The sequence below is a fragment of the Monodelphis domestica genome, chromosome 1 (assembly GCF_027887165.1).
Source record: "Monodelphis domestica isolate mMonDom1 chromosome 1, mMonDom1.pri, whole genome shotgun sequence".
Classification (NCBI taxonomy): domain Eukaryota; kingdom Metazoa; phylum Chordata; class Mammalia; order Didelphimorphia; family Didelphidae; genus Monodelphis; species Monodelphis domestica.
In genome coordinates, this window is record NC_077227.1 from 259,160,592 (window position 1) to 259,168,893 (window position 8,302).

The 8,302-nt window shown below is 38.6% G+C and overlaps 1 protein-coding gene across 6 annotated transcripts in view; it reads left to right on the forward strand.

Annotated features, from left to right (window-relative positions):
* Nucleotides 1-8,302, forward strand: part of DPF3 (double PHD fingers 3) — a 437,118-nt gene that overhangs the window by 184,166 nt on the left and 244,650 nt on the right. The gene's annotated exons all lie outside the window — the stretch shown is intronic.

The window sequence follows — 8,302 nt, forward strand, 5'->3', positions numbered from 1 at the left end:
GGTATTAAGTGACTTGCCCAGGATCACACAGCTAGAAGGTGTCTGAGGCCATATTTGAACCCAGATCTTCCTGACTTCAGCCTGGTGCTCTCTCCATCTCCACTGTGTTACCTACCTGCTCCATACAAGTTATGAGTTAAGGTCAGGGAAAGAGAATTTTCTAATCCAACCTCCTATCCCTGCCCCTAGATTCAGTCCTCTGGGTTAACTTTCTAGCAGCCATGTCTACTTTCTCCTCCCTTTCCCTTTCTCTGTCCACCACACATAGTATTTGAGTTATGTCTCTCCTGTACTAATGAGATAAACAACATAACTCAAGGCAGGCCCTGCTATTTCCTCTATAAGCAAAAGGCTGGATCCGAATGCATTTGCCCTATAAAGGTTCGATTGCACTAGTCAGCTCAGAAAGGCAGAAAAGGGACTTTGAGCCCCTGAGAGAGTTTCTGTAGATGTTAGCTCATCAAGTGGAGGTTGGATCCAAAGCAGACATTCTAGGGAGGTCTGTTCCCAATTCCATAGGCTAAAACATAAACAAAAGCCCTGTTGGGGGAACAAGGGTTGGAAAACTCAATGCTGCTGTGCTGCTAGCTACTTCTGTCAACTCTGTCAGACTAAGCCTTGGAATGCATTCCAAACTGAGTAGTTCTATGGGCTTAATAGCACTTACCAGGCAAACCAAAGTGATAGACTAAAGCCATGCTGTTTCAGGGATGTTGTTTCCTTTCTGGATTTGTAACCTTGAGCTAAGGGCAGCTTGGTGGCACAGTAGAGAGAGTGCAGGGTCTGGAGTCAGGACTTGCCCCTTCCTGAGGTCAAATCCCGTTTTAGACACTTACTCGTTGTGTGATCTGGGTAAATCACTTAATCTTGTTTGCCTCAGTTTTTTCATCTGTAAAATGAGCTGGAGAAGAAAATGGGAAGTGGCAAATCATTCTAATATCTTTGCCAAGAAAACTCAAATGAGGTAATTAAGAATTAGATATGACTGAAAAATGAGTGAATCACAACAAAGTTTGAGCTAGTTTTTTTTTCTTCTCAAAAATATGAGGCCCAGATTGAAAGTTTGGAAAGTCAGGATAGTAGAGAGGTTGATCTCTTAATCCTAATCTTCCCTAGGTGATAGATTCTTGGGATGTCCTGAGCCTTAATGGATATTTCATAGGAAGACAAGTACAGCAGTCCAAGTGACCACTTGTCTTTCTGTGTTCCTAAAACTAATCTGGGGCAGCTAGGTGGTGCAGTGGATAGAGTGCCAGGCCTGGAGCCAGTAAAAATCATCTTCCTGAGTTCAAATCTGAATCCAGACATTTACTAGGCAAGTTACTTAACCCTGTTTGCTTCAGTTTCCTCATCTGGAGAAAAAAAGGCAACCAATTTCTTTGCCACAAAAACCCCAAATGGCATCATAAAGAGTGGGACACACTTGAAATGACTGAACAACAACAAACCAATCTAGATCTTGAATTTGCATTGGTACTGGGGTGACTTGGAGCTTCTTCAAAATAATTCTTTACTCTTATTGATAGTATCCATTGAGGTGTGAATTGAGATTAGCTACAGTCTTTTCTTTTTTTTTAAATTCGTTTTGATGCTATTAACAAATTTCACTGACTTCCCAATGGCTCCACTGCAAATAGAACACTTCCTTTTTTTTTTTTACAACAAACTACAGTTAAACATAGGAAACAAACATATTGGCCAAGTCTGTCTATGTGTGTCCTACATTCTGCACCTACATTCATTTACCTTTCTGAGGAGAGACCAGAGGCATATTTCCCATCTGTCCTCTGAAGTTATGATTGGTCACATTTCTGAAATCTTCCAATATTTTTCTTTTACATTATTGGGGCCATTGGTTGAATTATTTTCCTGGTGTTGTGCTTAATTAACTCTATTTCAATTCAGTCTAGTCTTCCTAAGATTCTCCCAGGGCTTCATCATAATTTCTTGAGATTTGTAAATCTTCCATTATTTAAAAAATAATTTTATTTCTTGACAATTACTTGTAAAAATAATTTTTAACATTTGTTTTCTAAAAATTTACATTCCAAATTCTCTGCCTCTATCCCTTTTCCCTCCCACAGATGGTATGCAAATTGATATAGATTATACACACACGATTATGCAAATATATTTCCCTATTAGTCATATAGGGGAAGAAGACAGATAAAAAAATCTGAAAACAAACAAACAAACAAAAACCCACAAAGAAAATAAAGGGAAAAATAGTATGCTTCAATCTGCAATCTCCATAAGTTATTTTTCTGGAGGAAGATAGTATTTTCATCATAAGTTCATTGTAATTGTCTTATATTGTATTGCTGAGAATAATTAGTTGTCTTTGAAAGTTGATCATTATACAGTATTGCTCTTACTCTATATACAATATTATCCTGGTTCTGCTCACTTCACTCTACATTAGTTCATGTAAGTCTTTCCAGGTTTTTCTGAAAGCATACTGCTCATCCTTTCTTATAATACAATAGTATTCCACCATAATCATATACTACAACTTGTTCAGCCATTCCCCAATTAATGAGTATCCCCTCAATTTACATTTTTTTGCCATCACAAAAATTGCTGCTGTAGATATTTTTGTACAGATAAGTTCTTTCCCATTTCTTGGAAATCTCTTTGGCATACTGAACTAGTAGCAGTATTGCTGGATCAAAAGGTGTGCACAGTTTTGTAGCCCTTCGGACAGAGCTCCGAATTGCTCTCTGGAATGGTTGGATCAGTTCACAGCTCTACCATCAGTGCATTAATGTCCCAATTTTTCCACATCCCTTCCAATATTTATCATTTTTCTTTTCTATCATATTAGTCGATCTGATAGGTGTGAGATAGTTAATACCTCAGTTGTTTTAATTTGCCTTTCTCTAATCAATATGATTTAGAACATTTTTTCCATGACTATAGATAGCTTTGATTTCTTCTTCTGAAAACTGCCTGTATTCTTTGACCATTTATTAATAGTGAATGATTTGTGTTCTTACAATTTGACTCAGTTCTCTATGTATCTGAGAAATGAGGCTTTTATCTAGTTTTTTGCTTCCCTTCTAATCTTGGTTTCATTTGTTTTATTTATACAAACCCTTTTTACTTTACTATAACCAAAATTATCCATTTTATATCTCTATCTCTTGTTCGGTCACACATTCTTCCATTATCCATAGGTTTGCCCTGTAAGCTATTCTATGCTCCCCTAATTTGCTTATGGTATCACCCTTACATCTAAGCCATGTACCCATTTGTATACCCTTGGTATACAAGGATATTCCATTCTTAAGGATAAAGAGAGGGGACTGTGTGAGGAAATTCCCTCTACTGTTGCAGGCATGCAGTCAAGCAATTTTTCTGTAATTTATAGTCAAAGTTGCCTAGAGTAAATACTCTGTCTGTGCTGCACATGAGTACAGCTAAACCAGAGTAAAATGTAATTGGGAAATATTTAATAAAGTAAACAAAAGTGTAATGGAACATAGATAATATCACAATTAAAAAATAAGTCAATATGCCAGCAGCAGGCCCCTGTTTCTATTTGAGTTTGACACCACAGGCCTAGAACAGTGGTGCCAAACTCAAATAGGAAAGGGATCCCTGTGGATTACATATTGACATTTTGTTATTTGCTATTGTTCAATGGTTTAACTCATGTCCTATTCTTCCTGGCTCCTTTTGGGGTTTTCTTGGCAAAGACACTGGAGTGCTTTGCCATTTCCTTCTCCAGCTATTTCTAGATGAGGAACCTAAGCAAACAGGATTAAGTGACTTTCCCAGGATCTCACAAGTAGTAAGGTCTTCCTGACTCCAGGCTGGTTGCTCTATTCAGTGTGCCATCTAGATACATATTAACTTAGAAAACCACAAATTCACAATAGCTATGTTGTATTGTATTTTTATTAATTTTGTTAAACATTCCCCAATTACAGGGAACCCCACCCCCTTACCTTCTGTCTTAGAAGTGATATTAAATATCTATTCTAATCCAGAAGAAAACATCTGATTTATCATTTGTTTATATGATTTGGAGTTTTGGTTTTAAAAGATTATTACAAAAATGAGTAATATGGAAAAAGGTTTTGAGTGATAATATAAATATAATGCAGTGGAATTGTTTGTCAACTCTGGGAAGGGGGGAGGAAGAGGGGAGGGAGACAACAAGAATCCTGTAACCATGGAAAAAAAAATAAAACCTAAAAAAATTATCTGTTCTAAGTCAGAAGAGCATAAGGGTTGGCAATGGGGGTTCAGTGACATGCTCAGGGTTACACAGTCAGGAAGTGTCTGGGGTCTCCTGTCTCCAGATCTGATTCTCTATCCACTGAGCCACATCTTGCAGTTACATTTTAATTTGGTTTCTACACTCAGGAGTTTTTGTTTGTTTGTTTGTTTGTTTGTTTTTTTGGCTGTGTGAGTACCATTGATTGTAAGTTTGACACTTTTGGCTAGAGCACTGAGAAATTGGTTAAGTGAAGTGGCCAGGGTCCCACAATATATGTCAGAGAAGGGATTTGAATCCAACTCTCCTGAGCTTTGAGGCAAGTATCTATTCTACTTGCCACGAACATGCTGTTTTTCTTAAAAGGAGAAAATCTTATATCAAGGGCTAACTTTTAATAGATCACTTTTCTGCTATGTTTGAAACTCTGATCCGTGGACAGGAGACACTTAAATTTTTTAGCACCAGGTTTGAGGCCACTGGGTGAGAGGTAGAGAGGCAGCTGATCTTTATTCTTGCTCTCTACCTCCTGAGGTAAATGGTTCACTGGTTCTGGCTCTGCCTTAATAATTTTTGCCTTCATATAGCACATTTGCCAATCATTTTCCCAGTTGGTGGAAATTTCCTTTCCTTCCAAGACTTTGTTACTTCAAAAAGGGTTGCTAATAAATGATTTCATATATATTAATTGTTTGAATAGGTGGCAGCTAATTTGTGGATAGGGGCAGCTAGGTTGCACAGTGGATAGAGTGCTGAACTTGGAGTGAGGAAGATTCATTTTCATGAATTCAAATCCAGCCTTAGAAACTAGCTGTATGATGGGTAAGTTGCTCAACCCTATTTGCCTTAGTTTCCTCATCTATAAAATGAACTAGAGAAGGAAATAGCCTACCACTCCAGTATCTTTGCCAAAAAAACTCAAATGGAGTCATGAAGAGTGGGACACAACAGAAACGAGTGAACGACATCAAAAAAACCCATCCAGATTTTGAGTTTCCATTGAGAATGGGGTGACTTCAAGCTTCCTCAAGACAATTCTTTATTCTTATTGATAGTATACATTGGGATATGGACTGAGACTAGGAAATGGCAAAACTCTCTAGCATCCTTGCCAAGAAAACCCCAAATGAGGTCCCAAAGAATTGGATATGACTACACAACTGAAGAAGACAAGACAACAAGAAAGTTTGATTTAAAATCAGGAAGACCTCAACTGGAATCTGGCCTCAGACTCTAGCTTTGTGACTCTGTAGCTTAACTTCTTTGTATTCCTCAGTTTTCTCACCTCTAAATGGGGTTGATGTTAATAGCACCTAACAACCCTTATAGGGTTGTTGTGAGGATCAAATGAGATAACACACGTAAAGTTCTTTTAAATCTAAAGTGGTCTATAAATCTGAGCTAGATATGGACTTTTTCCTTTTGTCTTTGACTTCATTGGGCTATCTGCTAGCCTCATATACTTTCTAAGTCAGTTCTGAGTCTTCTCGTAAGTCGGAAGCTCAGCTTGCTGGTCCTGGACTGAGCCATTCCCAAATCCTATGAAAGAGCAATCAGGGGAATATAAAAGGGGCCCAGAATGAATTCAATTCCAACAGAGTTTTCAGGACCATGGGCTGTCTTATGTGTGGAACCCTTGAGCGGACTGAAAGCCAGCCTAGCTTGTCTGCAAGATGGGCCAACTCTTTACAAAGCTCTCAGCACTAGCGGTAACGCTTCTCACAGATGAAATTCATATGTCAATAAGAACAAGGACAGCAGGGAAGGGTAGGGGGTAGTCCCCAATGCAAGAGTCCTAAAAGAGTGTTGACATGTTTATTATTGAGTGACATAAGTCAAATTGTGAAATTCTATGAACTTTTTTCTCTAAGCTCAAAACCATTCTGATACCCAATTCTTTGGTCTCTTGCCTGACCTTCTACTACATTTATGTACATTATGCACTTTACATTTTGGATCGTCATTCTCCTATGTTGCTTACCTGTACTTCCAGTCCTTGGATATGCTTTCTGGGGCTCCTGCCTGTTTGCTAACATACATCTCTGGCTTGTTTCTGGTTTCTCATCCCTGGAACCAACACTGCCATAGACAACCTCATCTATACTCCATCTTCCTCAGAAATATGTTTGTGAGTGTAAGGAACATTTAAGAACTTTGACCACAATTGGACCTTGGGGAATGCAGTGTGTCAAACTACTATTTTACTGGGTCTCTCCAGCTCCAGGTCAACCAATATTTATGTCTGGGGACTCAGTGTTCCCCAACTATGAAATAGGAACAGTCTTCAGGACCCATTATGCTAAGGAACATGGTATGTTGTAACAGAATAAAATAGAAAATCTTTGAAATGTCAAGCCTTGATGAGCCTTTACTCAAGTTTGTAGTGACCTTGATTTTTTTTTAGCCATTAAATAATTGGAACAAAAGAGAAATAACAAATCAGAAAGATTTGACTTTCAAAACTGATCACAACCTTTTAGACTAGGAGGGTGAAGGCACTCCCTGTTTGAAGGTATTGATAACAGCTCTCCTTTGGAGGCACCTATAGTTGAAAAGTAGTCTTCTCACCGTATCTCTGAGGGGATTGAGTAGAAGGGCTATTGCTTTCATTTTGTAGTTGTGATCTCCATCTGGGCATGGTTAGAGGGACAAACCTAGGAGGCAGGATGGTATGAGTTCAAATTGCTCTTCTGAAATAGAGTGGATGTGTTATTGTTCGATCATTAGCAGTTGTGTCTCTATGACTTTTTGTGTGACCCATTTGGAGTTTTCTTGGTATTGGACTGATTTACCATTTCCTTCTCTAGCTCATTTTATAGATGGGGAAAGGGTTAAATGACTTGCCCAGGGTAACACAACTAGTAAGTGTATGAGGACAGGCTTGAATTCAGGAAGAGAAGTCTTCCTTATTGCATACAGGTGGTGCAGTAGATAGTAGATGAACAATCCTGGAAAAGTTATTTAATCTCTCCATGCACCCAGGCACTTTAAGATTGTAGGTTACTTTCTCCTTCTTCTCTTCTGTCTCTGTCTTTATCTGTCTCTCTGTCTCTGTCTCTGTCTCTCTTTGCCTTTCTCTCTCTCTCTCTCTCTCTCTCTCTCTCTCTCTCTCTCTCTCTCTCTCTCTCTCTCTCTCTCTCTCTCTCTCCTTTCCCTCCCTACTCTTTTCCCTCTCCTTCTCTCTTCTCTTTCCCTTCTTTCCCCCTCTTCTCTCTCCATTCTATTCCTAAAAACCAAATAAACAAAAAAAGACTGTCAGTTACTTGGAGGCATACAAGATTCCAGTTATCTTTAAATTCTGTAATCATAAATCAAAAAGCAGAATAACATCTGAATTGGCAGAACATTTGATCACTAGGAATTTCCTATACCAAAGGTGTCAGGTAACATTTCCCAGTATAACCAGAACTAGATTAAAATGTAATTGGGAGCCAGCTGGGTGGGCTCAGTATATTGTGTGACAGGCCTGGAGATGGGAGGATCGGTGTTCAAATCTGATCTCAGACACTTCCAAGCTATGTGATCCTGGGCAAGTCATTTATCCCCAATTACCTAGCTGTTACAAGTCTTTTGCCTTGGAACAGATATTTAGTTTCTATTCTAAGAAAGAAGGTAAAGGTTTAAAAAACAAACAAATCAAGGATGGTAACCATAGTAAAAAAAATTTAAATCCTTAAAATTTCATCTTAGAATTAATATGTTTATTGGTTCCAAGGCAGAAGATTAGTAAGGGGTAAGCAATGGAGGTTAAATGACTTGCCCAGGGTCACACAGCTAGCAAATGTCTGACATCACATTTGAACCCAGAACCTTCCATTTCTAGACCTGGTTCTCAAACCACTGGGCCAACTAGCTGCTCCTGGTAATAACATTTAAATAGATTTCCCCTGAAAAATAGAAAGAGCCCCTATCCAGGTCTCTTCTCTAGAGTGTGGTGTGTTATTCCTACACACACACACAATTACAATTGTTAGCATTAACTCTTAGGGAAACGGAATTTAACTAGGGAGCCTTTGCTTTTGGGACATTGACATTTTCTACATATTAAGGATCTTCCCTGGACCACCATTCTGCCCAGTT